At 46.0% G+C, this 25,000-nt stretch overlaps 1 pseudogene across 1 annotated transcript in view; it reads right to left on the reverse strand.

Moving 5' to 3' along the window:
• The window catches only part of LOC311149463 (membrane-associated guanylate kinase, WW and PDZ domain-containing protein 3-like), a 79,596-nt pseudogene that overhangs the window by 42,582 nt on the left and 12,014 nt on the right, over positions 1–25,000 (reverse strand). Inside the window, exons 3-6 of the transcript in view lie at positions 9,916–10,035; positions 4,540–4,713; positions 223–402; positions 49–120 (exon numbers count right to left, since the gene is read on the reverse strand). The product of the transcript in view is annotated as a membrane-associated guanylate kinase, WW and PDZ domain-containing protein 3-like (transcript). The remainder of the gene's footprint in view (positions 1–48; positions 121–222; positions 403–4,539; positions 4,714–9,915; positions 10,036–25,000) is intronic.

Below are 25,000 nucleotides of genomic sequence, written 5' to 3' on the forward strand. Positions count from 1 at the left end.
AAAGGTTGAAGTAAGAGACATACAGAAGGATAGGGTATGTAGACTCACAGTCTGTCTTGCTGAGGATCTCCCTGCTCTGAGCTCTGGGGGTCCAGCCAGCTGGTGGTCTTAGAGATATGACTGTGGGGAGGAAGAGATCACCATCACCATCACCATCATCATCATCATCACCATAACCACTACCATCCTCATCATCATAAGCTCTACTCTCTCTCTACTCACTCTATGTAGTAAGGCTCTCCTGAGTCACTGAAGGCCAGCTCCCAGTTCTCTGGCAGTGTCACTCACCCCGTGTGGCGATGCCGCTCCCTCCGTTCTCCTCTCCCACGCCATCCCTGCCATCCCACGATTGGCTAAGAGATTTGGCTGTGGGCGGGGCACTGCTGGCACCTACTGACCCCGCTGCCAAGACAAAACACACACAGTCCTAAAATAGCCTTTTAGCTCAGGCCGCTGTAAGCTCCAATCAAGGATCCAGATGTAAACAGATGTCTGTCTTAGTCAGTGTTTATCACAAATGTAAGTCTATTCTCAACTTAGTGCACTACCTTTGACCAGAGTCCTATGGGGCCTGGTCAAAAGTAGTGCACTATATAGGGAATAGGCTGACATTTGTGACACAGGCTCAGTCTTTATCCTATGGATGGATCCCATCCCACTTCTCAACTCTGCTCTTGGTCTGAATATCCCATTACATCCCCAGGGTCCTGTTCACTAAGCACACAGTTTACATTTACATTTACGTCATTTAGCAGACGCTCTTATCCAGAGCGACTTACAAATTGGTGCATTCACCCTATAGCCAGTGGGATAACCACTTTACAATGTCTTATTTTTATTTTTATTTTTAATTTTTTTTTTGGGGGGGGGGGTAGAAGGATTACTTTATCCTATCCCAGGTATTCCTTAAAGAGGTGGGGTTTCAAATGTCTCCGGAAGGTGGTGAGTGACTCCGCTGTCCTGGCGTCGTGAGGGAGCTTGTTCCACCATTGGGGTGCCAGAGCAGCGAACAGTTTTGACTGGGCTGAGCGGGAACTATGCTTCCGCAGAGGAAGGGGAGCCAGCAGGCCAGAGGTGGATGAACGCAATGCCCTCGTTTGGGTGTAGGGACTGATCAGAGCCTGAAGGTACGGAGGTGCCGTTCCCCTCACTGCTCCATAGGCAAGCACCATGGTCTTGTAACGGATGCGAGCTTCAACTGGAAGCCAGTGGAGTGTGCGGAGGAGGGGGGTGACGTGAGAGAACTTGGGAAGGTTGAACACCAGACGGGCTGCGGCATTCTGGATGAGTTGTAGGGGTTTAATGGCACAGGCAGGGAGCCCAGCCAACAGTGAGTTGCAGTAATCCAGACGGGAGATGACAAGTGCCTGGATTAGGACCTGTGCCGCTTCCTGTGTAAGGCAGGGTCGTACTCTCCGAATGTTGTAGAGCATGAACCTGCAGGATCGGGTCACCGCCTTGATGTTAGCGGAGAACGACAGGGTGTTGTCCAGGGTCACGCCAAGGCTCTTCGCACTCTGGGAGGAGGACACAACGGAGTTGTCAACCGTGATGGTGAGATCATGGAACGGGCAGTCCTTCCCTGGGAGGAAGAGCAGCTCCGTCTTGCCAGGGTTCAGCTTGAGGTGGTGATCCGTCATCCATACTGATATGTCTGCCAGACATGCAGAGATGCGATTCGCCACCTGGTTATCAGAAGGGGGAAAGGAGAAGATTAGTTGTGTATCGTCAGCGTAGCAATGATAGGAGAGGCCATGTGAGGATATGACAGAGCCAAGTGACTTGGTGTATAGGGAGAAAATGAGAGGGCCTAGAACTGAGCCCTGGGGGACACCAGTGGTGAGAGCACGTGGTGCGGAGACAGCTTCACAGTGATGGGAGAAAACTAGTTGGAGCAGAGGATTTATTACCTGAACCTGTCTAATAAAGTCTGTTCATTTTCAATCTTTGTTTCAAATTGTTTTGCTGCTGGCCTACTGAGCATGATCCAGGTTTTGACTACATTTACATTTTAGTAATTTAGCTGATGCTCTTATCCAGAGGGACTTACAGTTAGTGCCTTCATCTGAAGATAGCTAGGTGAGACAACAACACATCACATCGTATCAAGTACATTTTCCCTCAACAAAGTCAGTAAGAAAAGACTAGTGCCATGAGTTATTTAAGATACTCTTCAGAGGTAGGCTTTCAGACGTTTTCGGAAGATGGGCAGGGACTCCGCTGCCCTGGCTTTAGGGGGAAGCTTGTTCCTCCATTGGGGTGCCAGGACAGAGAAGAGCTTGGACTGGGCTGAGGGGGAGCTGCCCTCCCATTGGGGTGCCAGGACAGAGAAGAGCTTGGACTGGGCTGAGTGGAAGCTGCCCTCCCATTGGGGTGGCAGGACAGAGAAGAGCTTTGACTGGGTGGGAGGGCCAAGAGAACAGAGATGGCGGAACGGAGTGCTCAGGTTGGGATGTAGGGTTTGAGCATAGCCTGAAGGTAGGGAGGGGCAGTTCCCCTTGCTGCTCCGTAGGCAAGTACCATGGTCTTGTTGTGGATGCAACCTTCAACTGGAAGCCAGTGGAGTGTGCGGAGGAGCGGGGGGACATTGGAGAACTTAAGAAGGTTGAACACCAGGCGAGCTGCGGCATTCTGGTTAAGTTGCAAGGGATTGATGGCACAAGCGGGAGGAGCTTGCCAACAGTAGTCCAGACATGATATGACAAATGCCCAGATTAGCACCTGCACCACTTCCTGTGTGAGGTAGGGTCGTACTCTACAGATGTTGTAGAGCAGGAACCTGCAGGAAGCAGGCCACTGTTTTGATGTTTGCAAAGAATGACAGGGTGTTGTCCAGGGTCACGCCAAGGCTCTTTGCACTCTGGGAGGGGGACACCGTGGAGTTGTCAACCGTGATGGAGAGGTCTTGGACTGGGCAGGCCTTTCCCGGGAGGAAGAGCAGCTCCGTTTTGTCAAGGTTGAGCTTGAGGTGGTGGGCCGACATCCAAGTTGAGATGTCTACCAGGCACGCAGAGATGCGTGTTGCCACCTGGGTGTCAGAAGCGGGAAGGAGAAAAGTCATAGCAATGATAGGAGAGACCATGTGAGGATATGTCGGAGCCGAGTGACTTGGTGTATAGAGAGAAGAGGAGAGGGCCTAGAACTGAGCCCTGGGGGACACCAGTAGTGAGAGTATGTGGTGCAGACACAGATACTACCCACGCCACATGGTAGGAGCGGCCTGCCAGGTAAGATGCAATCCAAGACTGTGCAGAGCCTGAGATGCCCAGCCCTGAGAGGGTGGAGAGGAGGATCAGCCCTGAGAGGGTGGAGAGGAGGATCTGATGGTTCACAGTATCGAAGGCAGACGATAGATCTAGGAGGATGAGAACAGAGGAGAGCAAGTCAGCTTTGGAAGAGCCTCCGTGACACAGAGGAGAGCAGTCACAGTTGAGTGAGCCACCTTGAAGCCTGACTGGTTAGGGTCAAGATCGTTCTGAGAGAGAAAATTAGAGAGTTGGTCAGAGACAAGGAGAAAGGTCTCCAGAGATGGTCTGGAGAAGGGAGGAGGGGATGGGGTAGAGCGGGCAGGTTGTTGGGTGGCCAGACCTCACTAGACGCAGGATGTCATCTGGAGAAAGAGGTCAAGGCGTAGGGTAGTTCTGTGTGAGTGCGACCAGTGGACTCAATAGGCTGAGTGAACAAGGAGCGGATGTCGTCAACCTTTTTTCAAAGTCGTCCGCAGTGAGGGAGGAGGGAGGAGTGGAGGCAGAAGCTTGACATTTAGAGTGATAGAAAGTGGTTTTAGCAGCGGATACAGAGGAAGAGAAGGTAGAGAGGAGGGAGTGAAAGGATGACAGAAGGGCAGGGCCGAGCCAGCCGGGAGGAAAGGAGACAGTGTAGGTCAAAGGATGCGGAAAGGGTAGGGTCGAAGAGGCAGAGTCAGGAGACAGGAGGGAGAAGGATTTAACAGAAGGGAGAGATGATAGGATAGAAGAGAAGAGAGTAGTGGGAGAGAGAAAGAGCGAAGATTGCGGCAGCGCATGATCATTTGGGTAGGGGCTGAGTGGGTAGGGTTGGAGGAGAGATGGAGAGACAAGGAAACAAAGTAGTGATCAGAGACCTGGAGGGGGGTTGCAGTGAGATTAGTAGGTGAGCAGCCTCTAATGAAGATGAGGTCACGCGTATTGCCTGGGAGTGGGAGGGGGAAAGAGTGAGGTCAAAAGAGGAAAGGGGTCAGGAGGTTAAAGTCGCCCAGTACGATGAGTGGTGAGCCATCATTGGGAAACGAGCTTATCAAGGTGTCAAGCTCATTGAGGAACTTTTCAAGGGCACCTGGTAGGAAATAGATGATAACAATGTTAAGCTTGGGGAGAGGAGCAAACTCGGATAGAAAACACATACATACTTGTTAAAGCTACAAAAGAGCAAAATGAGATCATCAGAAAATAACTAAGTAAGATACTCAAGTATGGTGATTGTTCTCACTGTCTCATCTGTGATGGATGTCTAGATGTTCAGGCTAACAGACAGTTTATAGACACCTGTATGTGACTATACCTGACAGACCAGAGTCCTCCTCACTGTTCTCTCCTTCCTCCACAGCCTTCTCCAGGTTGCTAAGCGACTTGCTGCGCGTCCTGAAGTTCCGTAGCAGGTTCCGGTGTTCCTGGTACGTGATTGGTGGGCTCTCTGGGCCAATGTGGACTGGGCGGGGTGTCCCGTAGTAGTTACCTGATAGGAGAAGGGACAGAGGAGGAACAATCAGTTAACAATCAGTTAACACTAGAAACGCTGGGCATCGAGGGACTCCACCTTCAAGCTAATGAGCAGTCATTCTGACTGCAACATTCTAACAGTGCAATTCATACATTTCATATATGCAATATCAAAAATAATCATTTGGTTTTGTTTATGAAGGTCTTAGGTAACATTAGTATACGAAAAAATATTGTAAATAACACAATATAATTTCCATTAGTTTATAGTACTGTAGGCTATATATAAACATATTTTTATTTTTTTATCAAGTGATCAATTAATTTTATTTGTGGAGTGCCTTTGTCACAACTATGAAACGGAAAGCATATGTTGGAAAGCATTAACAGCTTCTTTTTATAACGACAAAATAAAAATAAAATACCCCAACCACCAAGACACACTGTCAAATTATGAAAACATCAGTACCCTAAACATCACTATTAGCGCCACGTGTGCTTGATAAACAGTGAAAATCAGCACTTAAGCAATAATGGCATTATAATTAATATAAGTGTTGATATGACAGCAGTCAAAAATAGTCAATTATTTTCAGCGCATGCTTACATGGTGTGTGTCTTCACGCAATGGCATCAGTTGGAGCATGTCAATGTCACATAAACAATGCCATCAGTTGGAGCATGTCCATGTCCATTCCCTTCCAGGGACATGTACTAGTCTGTGGCGACCTAAATGCCAGAACTGGATTAGAACCTGACACTCTCAGCACACAGGGAGACACAAACACCTACCTGGAAGTGACAGCATTCCCTCCCCCATATGCCCCCCTAGGCACAACTACGACAACATAACCAACAGAAACGGGTCACAACTCCTGCAGCTCTGTCGTACGCTGGGTATGTACATAGTCAATGGTAGGCTTCGAGGGGACTCCTATGCTGGGTACACCTATAGCTCATCTCTTGGCAGTAGTACTGTAGACTACTTTATCACTGACCTCAACCCCGAGTCTCTCAGAGCGTTCACAGTCAGCCCACTGACACCCCTATCAGATCACAGCAAAATCACAGTCTACTTGAACAGAGCAATACTCAATCATGAAAGCCAAAGGAACTGAATAATATTAAGAAATGCTATAGATGGAATGAAAGTAGTGTCGAAACCTACCAAAAAACAATTAGGCAACAACAAATTCAATCCCTTTTAGACAACTTCCTGGACAAAACGTTTCACTGTAATAGTGAAGGTGTAAACTTGGCAGTAGAAAACCTAAACAGTATATTTGACTTCTCAGCTTCCCTATCAAATCAAAAAATCTCTAACAGAAAACGGAAGAAAAGTAACAACAGTGACAAATGGTTTGATGAAGAACGCAAAAACCTAAGAAAGAAATTGAGAAACCTATCCAACCTAAAACATAGAGACCCAGAAAACCTGAGTCTACGCCTTCACTATGGTGAATCACTAAAACAATACAGAAACACACTACGGAAAAAGAAGGAACAGCACGTCAGAAATCAGCTCAATGTAATTGAAGAATCCATAGACTCTAACCAAATTGGAAAACACTTAAACAAACAACAACATGAAGAGAAACCAACCAAGTTAATGTGTCAAATTGACTCTCTTTCTCCATCACTATCTATTTGTCTCTAGTTTTGACTCTCTCTCCCTTTCTCTCTCTCTTTCATGTTGCCTGTCTCTCTGAGAGCTGACTCTCTCTCCCTTTCTCTCTCTCTTTCATGTTGCCTGTCTCTCTGAGAGCTGACTCTCTCTCCCTTTCATGTTGCCTGTCTCTCTGAGAGCTGACTCTCTCTCCCTTTCATGTTGCCTGTCTCTCTGAGAGCTGACTCTCTCTCCCTGTCTCTCTCTCTTTCATGTTGCCTGTCTCTCTGAGAGCTGACTCTCTCTCCCTTTCTCTCTCTCTTTCATGTTGCCTGTCTCTCTGAGAGCTGTCTCTCTCTCCCTGTCTCTCTCTCTTTCATGTTGCCTGTCTCTCTGAGAGCTGACTCTCTCTCCCTTTCTTTCTCTCTTTCATGTTGCCTGTCTCTCTGAGAGCTGACTCTCTCTCCCTGTCTCTCTCTCTTTCATGTTGCCTGTCTCTCTGAGAGCTGACTCTCTCTCCCTGTCTCTCTCTCTTTCATGTTGCCTGTCTCTCTGAGAGCTGACTCTCTCTCCCTGTCTCTCTCTCTTTCATGTTGCCTGTCTCTCTGAGAGCTGACTCTCTCTCCCTTTCTCTCTCTCTTTCATGTTGCCTGTCTCTCTGAGAGCTGTCTCTCTCTCCCTTTCTCTCTCTCTTTCATGTTGCCTGTCTCTCTGAGAGCTGACTCTCTCTCTTTCATGTTGCCTGTCTCTCTGAGAGCTGACTCTCTCCCTTTCATGTTGCCTGTCTCTCTGAGAGCTGACTCTCTCTCCCTGTCTCTCTCTCTTTCATGTTGCCTGTCTCTCTGAGAGCTGACTCTCTCTCCCTTTCTCTCTCTCTTTCATGTTGCCTGTCTCTCTGAGAGCTGTCTCTCTCTCCCTTTCTCTCTCTCTTTCATGTTGCCTGTCTCTCTGAGAGCTGACTCTCTCTCCCTTTCATGTTGCCTGTCTCTCTGAGAGCTGACTCTCTCTCCCTTTCATGTTGCCTGTCTCTCTGAGAGCTGACTCTCTCTCCCTGTCTCTCTCTCTTTCATGTTGCCTGTCTCTCTGAGAGCTGACTCTCTCTCCCTTTCTCTCTCTCTTTCATGTTGCCTGTCTCTCTGAGAGCTGTCTCTCTCTCCCTGTCTCTCTCTCTTTCATGTTGCCTGTCTCTCTGAGAGCTGACTCTCTCTCCCTGTCTCTCTCTCTTTCATGTTGCCTGTCTCTCTGAGAGCTGACTCTCTCAGTCACAACCAAACACTTAACACTTTTATTGTGATAGAAGCATTTAGATACTGTAAGAGCATAACACAAATCAAATATTTATGCAGCCCTACCCACATGTTGAATGGAAATAGAAGTAAAGATGCCTGTACACAGTAGTGTATCGAGCTCTGGTTTCTGCTTGAACATAGCTTTCTATGAGAAGGGCATGTTTGACTTTCCCTGTCCCAGTCTCTGTCTCTCTCCCTGTCCATCTCCCTGTCCCAGTCTCTGTCTCTCTCCATATCCCTCTCCATCTCCCTCTCCCTGTCCATCTCCCTGTCCATCTCCCTGTCCATCTCCCTGTCCCTGTCCATCTCCCTGTCCCAGTCTGTGTCGCTCTCCCAGTCTCTGTCTCTCTCTCTCTGTCTCTCTCTCCCTGTCCATCTCCCTCTCCCTGTCCATCTCCCTGTCCCTGTCCCTGTCCCAGTCTCTGTCTCTCTCCATATCCCTCTACCTGTCCATCTCCCTGTCCCTCTCCCTGTCCATCTCCCTGTCCCTCTCCCTGTCCATCTCCCTGTCCCTCTCCCTCTCCCTGTCCATCTCCCTGTCCATCTCCCTGTCCCTGTCCCTGTCCATCACCCTGTCCCAGTCCATCTCCCTGTCCATCTCCCTGTCCCAGTCCCTGTCCATCACCCTGTCCCAGTCCATCTCCCTGTCCATCTTCCTGTCCCAGTCTCTGTCTCTCTCCATATCCCTCTCCATCTCCCTCTCCCTGTCCATCTCCCTCTCCCCGTCCCTCTCCCTCTCCTTGTCCCTGTCCATCTCCCTGTCCCTGTCCATCACCCTGTCCCAGTCCATCTCCCTGTCCATCTCCCTGTCCCAGTCCCTGTCCATCACCCTGTCCCAGTCCATCTCCCTGTCCATCTCCCTGTCCCAGTCTCTGTCTCTCTCCATATCCCTCTCCATCTCCCTGTCCCAGTCCATCTCCCTGTCCATCTCCCTGTCCCAGTCTCTGTCTCTCTCCATATCCCTCTCCATCTCCCTCTCCCTGTCCATCTCCCTGTCCCTCTCCCTCTCCCTGTCCATCTCCCTGTCCATCTCCCTGTCCCTGTCCCTGTCCATCACCCTGTCCCAGTCCATCTCCCTGTCCATCTCCCTGTCCCAGTCCCTGTCCATCACCCTGTCCCAGTCCATCTCCCTGTCCATCTCCCTGTCCCAGTCTCTGTCTCTCTCCATATCCCTCTCCATCTCCCTCTCCCTGTCCATCTCCCTCTCCCCGTCCCTCTCCCTCTCCTTGTCCCTGTCCATCTCCCTGTCCCTGTCCATCACCCTGTCCCAGTCCATCTCCCTGTCCATCTCCCTGTCCCAGTCCCTGTCCATCACCCTGTCCCAGTCCATCTCCCTGTCCATCTCCCTGTCCCAGTCTCTGTCTCTCTCCATATCCCTCTCCATCTCCCTCTCCCAGTCCATCTCCCTGTCCATCTCCCTGTCCCAGTCTCTGTCTCTCTCCATATCCCTCTCCATCTCTCTCTCCCTCTCCATCTCCCTCTCCCTGTCCATCTCCCTGTCCCTGTCCATCTCCCTGTCCATCTCCCTGTCCCTGTCCATCTCCCTGTCCCAGTCTCTGTCGCTCTCCCAGTCTCTGTCTCTCTCTCTCTGTCTCTCTCTCCCTGTCCATCTCCCTCTCCCTGTCCCAGTCTCTCTCCATATCCCTCTCCCTGTCCATCTCCCTGTCCCTCTCCCTCTCCCTGTCCATCTCCCTGTCCATCTCCCTGTCCCTGTCCCTGTCCATCACCCTGTCCCAGTCCATCTCCCTGTCCATCTCCCTGTCCCAGTCCCTGTCCATCACCCTGTCCCAGTCCATCTCCCTGTCCATCTCCCTGTCCCAGTCTCTGTCTCTCTCCATATCCCTCTCCATCTCCCTCTCCCTGTCCATCTCCCTGTCCCTGTCCATCTCCCTGTCCATCTCCCTGTCCATCTCCCTGTCCATGTCCATCTCCCTGTCCCAGTCTCTGTCGCTCTCCCAGTCTCTGTCTCTCTCTCTCTGTCTCCCTCTCCCTGTCCATCTCCCTCTCCCTGCCATTCTAAGGCAGCCATATAAGCACTGATGGTCCTATACAATGCTATATAATGTAAACAGTGGTAGGTTGCCAGTCTTACCCATGAACTTGCGACTCTCAAGTGCACACACACACACACACACACACACACACACACACACACACACACACACACACACACACACACACACACACACACACACACACACACACAGTCACAGGCAGTGACAGAATGCGTGGGTAAAAGATGATTGACGTTGACGGTGAGTAAAGCTCCCTTTCCCTCCACTACCCCACTGGACACAAGTACTAAACACACACACACTCTCACCTTTGAACTTGCCACTCTCCAGCAGGGCTCCAGACTCTTCCAGGGAAAAGAAATCTTCTATGGAGACAAAATTGTAGTCCACTCCTGATACCTCCTGGTTGCGAGGCTGCCTGGTCGTACCTGGAGACAGAGGACAGGCAGGGCTATAGTGGACCACTCACTAGTTAAGCAGAGGCTTGTTTACAATGGGAACATAATGTGTTAGGGTAAAGAAGCCTCCATCTTGTATAAAGTACCTGATCTTAGAAGAGATATCTTTGATTTCTGAAGCACACCTGAAACCATTCTCCACCAGCAGCAGTGAATGGAAAGCACGTGTAAATGGAAGAGATCGATTAAATAAAACAGGGACATGTCATCTACCATTAAATCACTGCTGAAAGAGAGCGGGACATGTCATCTACCATTAAACCACTGCTGAAAGAGAGAGGGACATGTCATCTACCATTAAATCACTGCTGAAAGAGAGAGGGACATGTCATCTACCATTAAATCACTGCTGAAAGAGAGAGGGACATGTCATCTACCATTAAATCACTGCTGAAAGAGAGAGGGACATGTCATCTACCATTAAACCACTGCTGAAAGAGAGAGGGACATGTCATCTACCATTAAATCACTGCTGAAAGAGAGAGGGACATGTCATCTACCATTAAATCACTGCTGAAAGAGAGAGGGACATGTCATCTACCATTAAATCACTGCTGAAAGAGAGAGGGACATGTCATCTACCATTAAATCACTGCTGAAAGAGAGAGGGACATGTCATATACCATTAAACCACTGCTGAAAGAGAGAGGGACATGTCATCTACCATTAAACCACTGCTGAAAGAGAGAGGGACATGTCATCTACCATTAAATCACTGCTGAACGAGAGAGGGACATGTCATCTACCATTAAACCACTGCTGAAAGAGAGAGGGACATGTCATCTACCATTAAACCACTGCTGAAAGAGAGAGGGACATGTCATCTACCATTAAATCACTGCTGAAAGAGAGAGGGACATGTCATCTACCATTAAATCACTGCTGAAAGAGAGAGGGACATGTCATCTACCATTAAATCACTGCTGAAAGAGAGAGGGACATGTCATCTACCATTAAACCACTGCTGAAAGAGAGAGGGACATGTCATCTACCATTAAATCACTGCTGAAAGAGAGAGGGACATGTCATCTACCATTAAATCACTGCTGAAAGAGAGAGGGACATGTCATCTACCATTAAACCACTGCTGAAAGAGAGAGGGACATGTCATCTACCATTAAATCACTGCTGAAAGAGAGAGGGACATGTCATATACCATTAAACCACTGCTGAAAGAGAGAGGGACATGTCATATACCATTAAATCACTGCTGAAAGAGAGAGGGACATGTCATATACCATTAAATCACTGCTGAAAGAGAGAGGGACATGTCATATACCATTAAATCACTGCTGAAAGAGAGAGGGACATGTCATATACCATTAAACCACTGCTGAAAGAGAGAGGGACATGTCATCTACCATTAAATCACTGCTGAAAGAGAGAGGGACATGTCATCTACCATTAAATCACTGCTGAAAGAGAGAGGGACATGTCATCTACCATTAAATCACTGCTGAACGAGAGAGGGACATGTCATCTACCATTAAACCACTGCTGAAAGAGAGAGGGACATGTCATATACCATTAAATCACTGCTGAATGAGAGAGGGACATGTCATATACCATTAAACCACTGCTGAAAGAGAGAGGGACATGTCATCTACCATTAAACCAAAGCTGAATGAGAGAGGGACATGTCATCTACCATTAAATCACTGCTGAATGAGAGAGGGACATGTCATATACCATTAAACCACTGCTGAAAGAGAGAGGGACATGTCATCTACCATTAAACCAAAGCTGAATGAGAGAGGGACATGTCATCTACCATTAAATCACTGCTGAATGAGAGAGGGACATGTCATCTACCATTAAACCACTGCTGAATGAGAGAGGGACATGTCATCTACCATTAAATCACTGCTGAATGAGAGAGGGACATGTCATCTACCATTAAACCACTGCTGAAAGAGAGAGGGACATGTCATCTACCATTAAATCACTGCTGAAAGAGAGAGGGACATGTCATCTACCATTAAATCACTGCTGAACGAGAGAGGGACATGTCATCTACCATTAAATCACTGCTGAACGAGAGAGGGACATGTCATCTACCATTAAATCACTGCTGAAAGAGAGAGGGACATGTCTATCATCTAACATTCCACTCTACATTCACTGTGTTGATATCAACTCTGTGTGTGTGTGTGTGTGTGTGTGTGTGTGTGTGTGTGTGTGTGTGTGTGTGTGTGTGTGTGTGTGTGTGTGTGTGTGTGTGTGTGTGTGTGTGCGCGTGTGCGTGTGTGTGCGACAAACAATTCCATCTGATATAAATGTTTTGTACGATCCTATTTTATTTTTCAAACAATACAAACAACATACACGTAAAGTCAACAGACAGATGCACACCAACATCAACAGCCACCCAGACCCATGTGCTCCCACCAGTGCTTGTAAGACTCTACGCCACTTGGCCTCAAATTGCGCTATTCTGGTTTTTCTCTGGGTCGCCCACACCTTTTCAATATTCAAATAATAATGCATTTGATTCTTCCACTGTCTTTAACAATGGAGGATCATTTGATTTTCCAGTTTTTTAAGTAAACATTTTTTTTCAAAATGATTGAGGAGAAAAGTATGGTCCAACCCATTGGGTCTCTCATACGCCATGTCTTGGAATATGCAGATAGACAGATTGAAAGTAAACGTCTGACAGCCAGCTTTCTAACCCCGCCCATAACTTTTTGACTTTATAGCGCTCCCAGAAGGCATGCGTTATTGAGTCATTGTTCATTTGACCCTTAAGACATGACTCTGCCGTTGTGCCGTACAATTTGTGAATTTTGTCTTTTTAATAATACATTCTATACATTTGTTTACATTAGCGTATATTTTCGTTAACTGTAATTTCGTAACTGTAACAATATCAGTTATTTTTAAATCTTGGTTCCAATAGTTTAAAAAAACATTCTAAGAGATTGTCAGTTGGATAGGTTCTCTGCAAGGTTTTTCAATATCTTACCTATCATATGAACATCCGTTTCTGACTCAAATAGGATTTCCCTCAACATTGCTATGATATCCAAAAGATTTCAGATCGAAGTTCTGTGATATACTACTTTTAAGTTGCATTTATTTGAAAATGTCTACATTGGTCAGTCCAAATGTTGTTGTTTTTTAAATTCTGTCATGGAAATAATTGTATTTCCTGTTACCAAGTCATTTACGGTGTCTATGCCTTTAGTTTTCCATGTGGACCAATTTTTCTGTGAATTCTGAAAAGCTATCCAAGGACTGTTCCATAGGGGTGTGTTTTTAGGGATATTGGTTCTTGTAGAATACGTTTCATTTTCTTCCATGTTGTTATAGTGTTCTTCACTATGAAGTTGTTAATGTTCTTAGCTTTATCCTTTGAAAATAGAAATGTAAAACGATTCTGGGGATCTTCAATACGTACTGTACCCACTGTTCCTCTTTAGTGCATTTAACAAGTCAAAGCAGGTTGATACAATTCCACGTCTGGAAGGTTAAAAAACCACCCTCAGATTTAGGAATATGAGTTTTAATTTTCCCATATAAAGCCTGTTATGACCGAGTATACTTTTTTAAAGAATGTCTTCTGTGGGATAATTGTTATTACCGAAAATAAATACAAAGGGTGGCTATTTGAAGAATCTCAAATATAAAATATATTTTGATTTGTTTAACACTTTGTTGGTTACTACGTGATTCCATATGTGTTATTTCATAGTTTTGATGTCTTCACTATTATTCTACAATGTAGAAAATAGTAAAAATAAAGAAAAACCCTTGAATGAGTAGGTGTTCTAAAACGTTTGACCGGTAGTGTATATCAGAGGACATCCCTCGTTCCCCTTTCTAAAAGCAATTTCATCAGATAATGTATTATTTATGTATATTTTTGCTTCATGACTTTTATATAATATTTTTATGAAATGTAATATTTCAGCTGGAAAGTTGAAGGACTCCAAAGTTTTTGTATTTGTATTTGTATTTATACATTTAGCAGACGCTCTTATCCAGAGCGACTTACAGTTAGTGCATACATTATTTTATTTTTTCATACTGGCCCCCCGTGGGAATCGAACCCACAACCCTGGCGTTGCAAACACCATGCTCTACCAACTGAGCTACATCCCTGCCGGCCATTCCCTCCCCTACCCTGGACGACGCTGGGCCAATTGTGCGCCGCCCCATTGGTCTCCCGGTTGCGGCCGGCTATGACAGAGCCTGGATTCGAACCAGGATCTCTAGTGGCACAGCTAGCACTGCGATGCAGTGCCTTAGACCACTGCGCCACTCGGGAGCCATGTGGCGCAGTGTGGGAGCCATGTGGTTTTGAATAGAAACTTCCAGACGGTCGAAAGCCTTTTCTGCATCAACAGCCATTAGCGATGAATCTACATCTTGTTTTTTCGTGCATTGTATTAAAGTGAAACACGTTCTTGTAATTGTTTGTGTCTATTTTTATGAACCCTGTTTGATCGATCATGTATCAAGTCTGGTAAGACTTTACATTCTGTTGCTTAGGAGTTATATTATCTATTGTTGCAATGAATTACATTTATGGGTCTGTAATCTGCAGAGGATTCTCCAGATTTTCCAGATTTGAATGTAACTGAAATAACTGTTTTGATACATGGAACTAGGAAGCTGTAGGATCAGTCCAACTTTTGTTTAATTCGGATTTACACTATATATTTAAATTGTTGCTGACAGGTGTATAAAATAGAGCACACAGCCATGCAATCTCCATAGACAAACAGTGGTAGAGGAATGGCCTTACTGAAGAGCTCAGTGACTTTCAACGTTGCACCGTCATAGGATGCCACCTTTCCAACAAGTCAGTTCGCCAAGTTTCTGCCCTGCTAGAGCTGCCCCGGTCAACTGTAAGTGCTGTTATTGTGGAAAGTGGAAACGTCTAGGAGCAACAGCGGCTCGGCCGCACAAGCTCACAGAACGGGACCGCCGAGTGCTGGAGAAGATGGCTGCCGTTTTACAGCCCTCTAACCAATTGTAATATGTGTGTTTTTTTCGCGTTATTTGTAATTTATTCTGTACATAATGTTTCTTCCACCGTCTCTTATGACCAAAAAGAGCTTCTGGATATCAGGACAGCGATTACTCACCTCGTATTGGACAAAGATTTTTTATTCAACGAGTCGGACGCGAAGGATATTCTACAGACACCCGACAAGGCCCAAATCCCCGTCATTCACATGAGAAAGAGACAGAGATATCATGGACGTAGGTCGGGGTGCCTTGTAAGGATCCGACGGCAAGCGAGTAAACTGCCTCTTCCATCAATCCTATTAGCCAACGTTCAATCATTTGAAAACAAATTGGACAACCTAAGATTACGGTTATCCTACCAACGGCCCAAGGGGTGGCGGTCAGTGTATATTTGTAAACAACAGCTGGTGCATAAAATCAAATACTAAGGAAGTCTCAAGGTTTTGCTCGCCTGAGGTAGAGTATCTCATGATAAGCTGTAGACCACACTATTTACCAAGAGAGTTTTAATCTATATTTTTCGTAGCTGTCTATTTACCACCACAAACCGATGCACTAAGATTGCACTCAATGAGCTGTATAAGGCCATAAGTAAACAGGAAAACGCTCATCCAGAGGCAGCGCTCCTAGTGGCCGGGGACTTTAATGTAGGGAAACTTAAATCTGTTTTACCTAATTTCTACCAGCATGTTAAATGTGCAACCAGAGGGAAAAAACTCTAGACCACCTTTACTCCACACACAGAGACGCGTACAAAGCTCTCCCTCGCCCTCCATTTGGAAAATCTGAACATAACACTACCCTCCTGTTTCCTGCTTATAAGCAAAAACTAAAGCAGGAAGCACCAGTGACTAGGTTAATAAGGAAGTGGTCAGATGACGCAGATGCTAAGCAACAGGACTGTTTTGCTAGCACAGACTGGAACATGTTCCGGGATTCTTCAGACAGCATTGAGGAGTACACCACATCAGTCACTGGCTTCATCAATAAGTGCATCGATGACGTCGTCCCCACAGTGACCGTACGTACATACCCCAACCAGAAGGCATGGATTACAGGCAACATCCGCACTGAGCTAAAGGGTAGAGCTGCCACTTTCAAGGAGCGGGACTCTAACCCGGACGCTTATAAGAAATCCTGCTATTTCCTCAGACGAACCATCAAACAGGCAAAGAGTCAATACAGGACTAAGATTGAATCGTACTACACTGGCTCTGACGCTCGTCGGATGTGGCAGGGCTTGAAAACTATTACAGACTACAAAGGGAATGCACAGCCGCGAGCTGCCCAGTGACACAAGCCTAGCTAAATAACTGCTATGCTCGCTTCGAGGCAAGCAACACTGAAGCATGCATTAGAGCATCAGCTGTTCCGGATGACTATGTGTGAGTAATTATTTGAAGCAGGTCAACATTCACAAAGCCGCAGGGCCAGATGGATTACCAGGACGTGTACTCCGAGCATGCGCTGACCAACTGTCAAGTTGAGTCTGTAATACAAACATGTTTCAAGAAGACCACCATAGTCCCTGTGCCCAAGAACACTAAGGTAACCTGCCTAAGTGCTTTGAAAGGCTGGTCATGGCTCACATCAACACCATTTTCCCAGAACCCTAGACCTACTCCAATTTGCATACCGTCCCAACAGATCCACAGATGATGCAATCTCTATTGCACTCAACACTGCCCTTTCCCACCTGGACAAAAGGAACACCTACGTGAGAATGCTATTCATTGACTATGGCTCAGCGTTCAACACCATAGTGCCCTCAAAGCTCATCCCTAAGCTCAGGACCCTGGGACTAAACACCTCCCTCTGCAACTGGATCCTGGACTTCCTGACGGGCCACCCCCAGGTGGTAAGGGTAGGTAACAACATATCTGCCACGCTGATCCTCAACACGGGGGCCCCTCAGGGGTGCGTGCTCAGTCCCCTCCTGTACTCCCTGTTCACCCATGACTGCATGGCCAGGCACGACTCCAACACCATCATTAAGTTTGCCGACGACACAATGGTAGGCCTGATTACTGACAATGGTGAGAGCTATAGGGAGGAGGTCAGAGACCTGGCCGTGTGGTGCCGGGACAACAACCTCTCCCTCAACGTGATCAAGACAAAGGAGATGATTGTGGACTACAGGAAAAATAAAAGAGGACATTCTCATCGACGGGGCTGTAGTGGAACAGGTTGAGAGCTTCAAGTTCCTTGGTGTCCACATCACCAACAAACTATCATGGTCCAAACACACCAAGACAGACGAGAAGAGGGTACGACAAAACCTATTCCCCCTCAGGAGACTGAAAAGATTTGGCATGGGTCCTCAGATCCTCAAAAAGTTATACAGCTGTACCATCGAGAGCATCCTGACTGGTTGCATCACAGCCTGGTATGGCAACTTCTCGGCCTCCGACAGCAAGGCACTACAGAGGGTAGTGTGTACGGCCCAGTACATCACTGGGGCCAAGCTTCCTGCCATCCAGGACCTCTATACCATGCGGTGTCAGAGGAAGGCCCTAAAAATTGTCAAAGACTCCAGCCACCCTAGTCATAGACTGTTCTCTCTGCTACCGCACGGCAAGCGGTACCGGTGTGCCAAGTCTAGGTCCAAAAGGCTTCTTAACAGCTTCTACCCCCAAGCCATAAGACTCCTGAACAGCTAATCATGGCTACCCGGACATTTGATTTGATTTGATATGAAGCACATAGTATGTAAAAATCGTCTGTCCTCACCGCAACACTCACTACGATTTCCAAACGGCCTCTGGAAGGAACGTCAGCATAAGAACTGTTCGTCAGGAGCTTCATGAAATGGGTTTCTATGGCCGAGCAGCCGCACACAAGCCTAACATCACCATGTGCAATGCCAAGCGTCGGCTGGAGTGGTGTAAAGCTCACCGCCATTGGACTCTGGAGCAGTGGAAACACGTGCACAAAGTGAGGTCCATACAGAAATGGTTTTTCGAGATCGGTGTGGAAGAACTTGACTGGCCTGCACAGAGCCCTGACCTCAACCCCATTGAACACCTTTGGGATGAATTGGAACGCCGACTGCGAGCCAGGCCTAATCGCCCAACATCAGTGCCCGACCTCACTAATGCTCTTGTGGCTGAATGGAAGCAAGTCCCTGCAGCCATGTTCCAACATCTAGTGGAAAGCCTTCCCAGAAGAGTGGAGGCTGTTAAAGCAGCAAAGGGGGGGACCAACTCCATATTAATGCCCATGATTTTGGAATGAGATGTTGGACGAGCAGGTGTCCACATACTTTTGGTCATGCAGTGTATATAGATTTTCATAGAAGCTTTTAAAATAGTTATTAATAGTGATGTTGTTTCTAATTAATGCATTTGTGTCCTTATCTTTTAAAATTATAACTGGTTTAGCATGCATTTGTTTTATGAGGGCTGCGAGATATTTACCAGGTTTAAAATTAAAGAAAGATTTATTACTCAGATGTAACTTTTTCAAAGTATGAGATTATCATTCCCCTAATGTAGGCCTTAAAAGTTTTCCCAAAATATTTAGTGGGTAGGCTTTTCTCTGTCCTCTATGTCCAAATTTGTACTGGTAAAGTTATTTATTTATTTATTTACGTATTTAATACATTTCAGGTCTTGAAGAGAGGCTAAAAGAATATAAGTGTTTATGTTTATGACAACTTCTGGTTAGATTGATCTGTAAAGTGAGCCTGATACCTAATTCTGATTGGAATAGAAAGAGTATTACCATCCAAGGTATTTTATTTTCATCAAGAAGTTATTTTGAGAAAGTTTTTTTTGCCAATTACACGTCTTAAGCAACTTCTTCAATTGTAAATAAAAACAGTACTTCTGAACCCGAACCTGCCTATTCTACAAGCTCCCTATTCCCTGTCTAGTATTGGGCTCTATGCCATTAAGCGTCCTATTCTACAAGCTCCCTATTCCCTGTCTAGTATTGGGCTCTATGCCATTAAGCGTCCTATTCTACAAGCTCCCTATTCCCTGTCTAGTATTGGGCTCTATGCCATTAAGCGTCCTATTCTACTAGCTCCCTATTCCCTGTCTAGTATTGGGCTCTATGCCATTAAGCTCCCTATTCCCTGTCTAGTATTGGGCTCTATGCCATTAAAGCGTCCTATTCTACAAGCTCCCTATTCCCTGTCTAGTATTGGGCTCTATGCCATTAAGCGTCCTATTCTACTAGCTCCCTATTCCCTGTCTAGTATTGGGCTCTATGCCATTAAGCGTCCTATTCTACAAGCTCCCTATTCCCTGTCTAGTATTGGGCTCTATGCCATTAAGCGTCCTATTCTACAAGCTCCCTATTCCCTGTCTAGTATTGGGCTCTATGCCATTAAGCGTCCTATTCTACAAGCTCCCTATTCCCTGTCTAGTATTGGGCTCTATGCCATTAAGCGTCCTATTCTACAAGCTCCCTATTCCCTGTCTAGTATTGGGCTCTATGCCATTAAGCGTCCTATTCTACAAGCTCCCTATTCCCTGTCTAGTATTGGGCTCTATGCCATTAAGCGTCCTATTCTACAAGCTCCCTATTCCCTGTCTAGTATTGGGCTCTATGCCATTAAGCGTCCTATTCTACAAGCTCCCTATTCCCTGTCTAGTATTGGGCTCTATGCCATTAAGCTCCCTATTCCCTGTCTAGTATTGGGCTCTATGCTGATAGTTTTACATCAGTGAAACATCACTTAGAAACTTTGTGTTGTTCCAATCTGACCACATGTACAGCCTAAAGCTACCACAGTCAGCATCGGTTCCAATCTGACCACATGTACAGCCTAAAGCTACCACAGTCAGCATGGGTTCCAATCTGACCACATGTACAGCCTAAAGCTACCACAGTCAGCATGGGTTCCAATCTGACCACATGTACAGCCTAAAGCTACCACAGTCAGCATCGGTTCCAATCTGACCACATGTACAGCCTAAAGCTACCACAGTCAGCATGGGTTCCAATCTGACCACATGTACAGCCTAAAGCTACCACAGTCAGCATGGGTTCCAATCTGACCACATGTACAGCCTAAAGCTACCACAGTCAGCATGGGTTCCAATCTGACCACATGTACAGCCTAAAGCTACCACAGTCAGCATGGGTTCCAATCTGACCACATGTACAGCCTAAAGCTACCACAGTCAGCATGGGTTCCAATCTGACCACATGTACAGCCTAAAGCTACCACAGTCAGCATCGGTTCCAATCTGACCACATGTACAGCCTAAAGCTACCACAGTCAGCATCGGTTCCAATCTGACCACATGTACAGCCTAAAGCTACCACAGTCAGCATGGGTTCCAATCTGACCACATGTACAGCCTAAAGCTACCACAGTCAGCATGGGTTCCAATCTGACCACATGTACAGCCTAAAGCTACCACAGTCAGCATGGGTTCCAATCTGACCACATGTACAGCCTAAAGCTACCACAGTCAGCATGGGTTCCAATCTGACCACATGTACAGCCTAAAGCTACCACAGTCAGCATGGGTTCCAATCTGACCACATGTACAGCCTAAAGCTACCACAGTCAGCATGGGTTCCAATCTGACCACATGTACAGCCTAAAGCTACCACAGTCAGCATGGGTTCCAATCTGACCACATGTACAGCCTAAAGCTACCACAGTCAGCATGGGTTCCAATCTGACCACATGTACAGCCTAAAGCTACCACAGTCAGCATGGGTTCCAATCTGACCACATGTACAGCCTAAAGCTACCACAGTCAGCATCGGTTCCAATCTGACCTTCTGACCTTTCCCCCTGTTTACTGTCTTATCTCGATAAAAATACCCTCTAAAAAAAAAAACATGTTTGTGTTGTTGTTGTAATTCTTCAATGGAAACACCATCCCCTTTAAACAGCTTTTATCAGGTGCAATTCGGGATACAGCCGAACAATTGCAGCGGTCTGTCAAGATGAATCAGTTTACTGGCCTGACACTTGATGACAGTTGCCATAGAAACAGCGTAAGTGCCTCCCTCACCAGTTCACTGATTTGTTTTCGATGGGAGCAGCCGCCTGGTGATGACATCACAGCTTTGATAGAAGGTTATTTTCCTATGTAATCATCTGTGACTGAGTTTATCTGATTATAAGTTCATGAGTACAGTGAGGGAAAAAAAGTATTTGATCCCCTGCTGATTTTGTACGTTTGCCCACTGACAAAGAAATTATCAGTCAATAATTTTAATGGTAGGTTTATTTGAACAGTGAGAGACAGAATAACAACAAAAAAATCCTGAAAAACGCATTTCAAAAATGTTATAAATTGATTTGCATTTTAATGAGGGAAATAAGTATTTGACCCCCTCTCAATCAGAAAGATTTCTGGCTCCCAGGTGTCTTTTATACAGGTAACGAGCTGAGATTAGGAGCACACTCTTAAAGGGAGTGCTCCTAATCTCAGTTTGTTACCTGTATAAAAGACACCTGTCCACAGAAGCAATCAATCAATCAGATTCCAAACTCTCCACCATGGCCAAGACCAAAGAGCTGTCAGGGACAAGATTGTAGACCTACACAAGGCTGGAATGGGCTACAAGACCATCGCCAAGCAGCTTGGTGAGAAGGTGACAGCGATTATTCGCAAATGGAAGAAACACAAAAGACCTGTCAATCTCCCTCGGCCTGGGGCTCCATGCAAGATCACACCTCGTGGAGTTGCAATGATCATGAGAACGGTGAGGAATCAGCCCAGAACTACACGGGAGGATCTTGTCAATGATCTCAAGGCAGCTGGGACCATAGTCACCAAGAAAACAATTGGTAACACACTACGTCGTGAAGGACTGAAATCCTGCAGCGCCCGCAAGGTCCCCCTGCTCAAGAAAGCACATATACAGGGCCGTCTGAAGTTTACCAATGAACATCTGAATGATTCAGAGGAGAACCGAGTGAAAGTGTTGTGGTCAGATGAGACCAAAATCGAGCTCTTTGGCATCAACTCAACTCGTCGTGTTTGGAGGAGGAGGAATTCTGCCGATGACCCCAAGAACACCATCCCCACCGTCAAACATGTAGGTGGAAACATTATGCTTTGGGGGTGTTTTTCTGCTAAGGGGACAGAACAACTTCACCGCATCAAAGGGACGATGGACGGGGCCATGTACCGTCAAATCTTGGGTGAGAACCTCCTTCCCTCAGCCAGGGCATTGAAAATGGGTTGTGGATGGGTATTCCAGCATGACACTGACCCAAAACACACGGCCAAGGCAACAAAGGAGTGGCTCAAGAAGAAGCACATTAAGGTCCTGGAGTGGCCTAGACAGTCTCCAGACCTTATTCCCATAGAAAATCTGTGGAGGGAGCTGAAGGTTTGAGTTGCCAAACGTCAGCCTCGAAACCTTAATGACTTGGAGAAGATCTGCAAAGAGGAGTGGGACAAAATCCCTCCTGAGATGTGTGCAAACCTGGTGGCCAACTACAAGAAACGTCTGACCTCTATGATTGCCAACAAGGGTTTTGCCACCAAGTACTAAGTCATGTTTTGCAGAGGGGTCAAATACTTATTTCCCTCATTAAAATGCAAATCAATTTATAACATTTTTTACATGCGTTTTTCTGGATTTTGTTGTTGTTATTCTGTCTCTCACTGTTCAAATAAACCTACCATTAAAATTATAGACTGATCATGTCTTTGTCAGTGAGTTGGAGAGTACACATAGAGAGAGAGAGAGCAACCTTGGAAAAATCGTCTGCATTATCATTAACAGCAGACTCGTACATTTCCTCAGTGAAACCAATGCTTTTCACCAAATTACCGTACGACAGACCACGTATTCACCCTAATCGACAAACAAACAAAACAATGGAAAAGTCTTCTCATGCTTTGTTGATTACAAAAAAGCATTTGACTCAATTTGGCATGGGGGTCTGCTATACAAATTGATGGAAAGTGGTGTTGGGGGGAAAACATGCGACATTATAAAATCCATGTACACAAACAACAAGTGTGCGGTTAAAATGGGCAAAAAACACAAACATTTCTTTCCAAGGGCCGTGGGGTCAGACAGGGATGCAGTTTAAGCCCCACCCTCTTCAACATACAGTATATATAAACGAATTGGCGAGGGCACTAGAACAGTCTGCAGCACCCGGCCTCACCCTACTAGAATCTGAAGTCAAATGTCTACTGTTTGCTGATGATCTGGTGCTTCTGTCACCAAACAAGGAGGGCCTACAGCAGCACCTAGATCTTCTGCACAGATTCTGTCAGACAGTAAATCTCAGTAAGACAAAAATAATGGTGTTCCAAAAATGGTCCAGTTGCCAGGACCACAAATACAAATTCCATCTAGACACCGTTGCCCTAGAGCACACAAATAACTATTTACCTACCTCGGCCTAAACATCAACGCCACAGGTAACTTCCACAAAGCTGTGAACGATCTGAGAGACATGGCAAGAAGGGCCTTCTATGCCATCAAAAGGAACATAAAATTCCACATACCAATTAGGATTAAAATAATTGAATCAGTTATAGAACCCATTGCCCTTTATGGTTCTGAGGTCTGGGGTCCGCTCACCAACCAAGAATTCACAAAATGGGATCAAATTGAGACTCTGCATGCAGAATTCTGCAAAAATATCCTCAGTGTACAACGAAAAACACCAAATAATGCATGCATAGCAGAATTAGGCCGATACCCGCTAATTATCAAAATCCAGAAAAGAGCCGTTAAATTCTATAACCACTTAAAAGGAAGCGATTCCCAAACCTTCCATAACAAAGCCATCACCTACAGAGAGATGAACTTGGAGTAGAGTCCCCTAAGTAAGCTGGTCCTGGGGCTCTGTTCACAAACACAAACAGACCCCACAGAGCCCCAGGACAACAACAACAACGCAATTAGACCCAACAAAATCATGAGAAAACAAAAAGAGAATTACTTGACACATTGTAAAGAACAAACAAAAAAACTGGGCAAACTAGAATGCTTTTTGGCCCTAAACAGAGAGTACACAGTGGCAGAATACCTGACCACTGTGACTGACCCAAACTTAAGAAAAGCTTTGACTATGTACAGACTCAGTGAGCATAGCCTTGCTATTGAGAAAGGCCGCCGTAGGCAGACCTGGCTCTCAAGAGAAGACAGGCTATGTGAACACTACCCACAAAATGAGGTGTAAACTGAGCTGCACTTCCTAACCTCCTGCCAAGTGTATGACCATATTAGAGACACATATTTCCCTCAGATTACAGCGATCCACAAAGAATTCAAAAACAAACCCAATTTTGATAAACTCCCTTATCTATTGCGTGAAATACCACAGTGTGCCATCACAGCTGCAAGATTTGTGACCTGTTGCCACAAGAAAAGGGCAACCAGTGAAGAACAAACACCATTGTAAATGCAACCCATATTTATGTTGATTTATTTTCCCCATTTGTACTTTAACTCTTTGCACATCGTTACAACACTGTATATAGACATAATATGACATTTGAAATGTCTTTATTATTTTGGAACTTCTGAATGTAATGTTTACTGTTAATATTTATTGTTTATTTCACTTTTGTTTACTATCTACTTCACTTGCTTTGGCAATGTTAATATACGTTTCCCATGCCAATAAAGCCCTTAAATTGAAATTGAAATTGAATTGAGAGAGAGACAGAGAGAGAGAGAGACAGAGAGAGAGAGAGACAGAGAGAGAGAGAGAGACAGAGAGACAGAGAGACAGAGAGAGAGAGAGAGAGAGAGAGAGAGAGAGAGAGAGAGGGGAGAGAGAGAGAGAGAGAGAGAGAGAGAGAGAGGGGGGGGAGAGAGAGAGAGAGAGAGAGAGAGAGAGAGAGAGAGAGAGAGAGAGAGAGACAGAGAGAGAGACAGAGAGAGAGAGAGAGAGAGAGGGAGAGAGAGAGAGACATATAGAGACAGAGAGAGAGACAGAGAGAGAGAGAGAGAGAGAGAGAGAGAGAGAGAGAGACACAGAGAGAGAGAGAGAGAGAGAGAGAGAGAG

This window comes from Coregonus lavaretus (genome assembly GCF_964263955.1).
Source record: "Coregonus lavaretus genome assembly, chromosome: 22".
Taxonomy (NCBI): Eukaryota; Metazoa; Chordata; class Actinopteri; order Salmoniformes; family Salmonidae; genus Coregonus; species Coregonus lavaretus.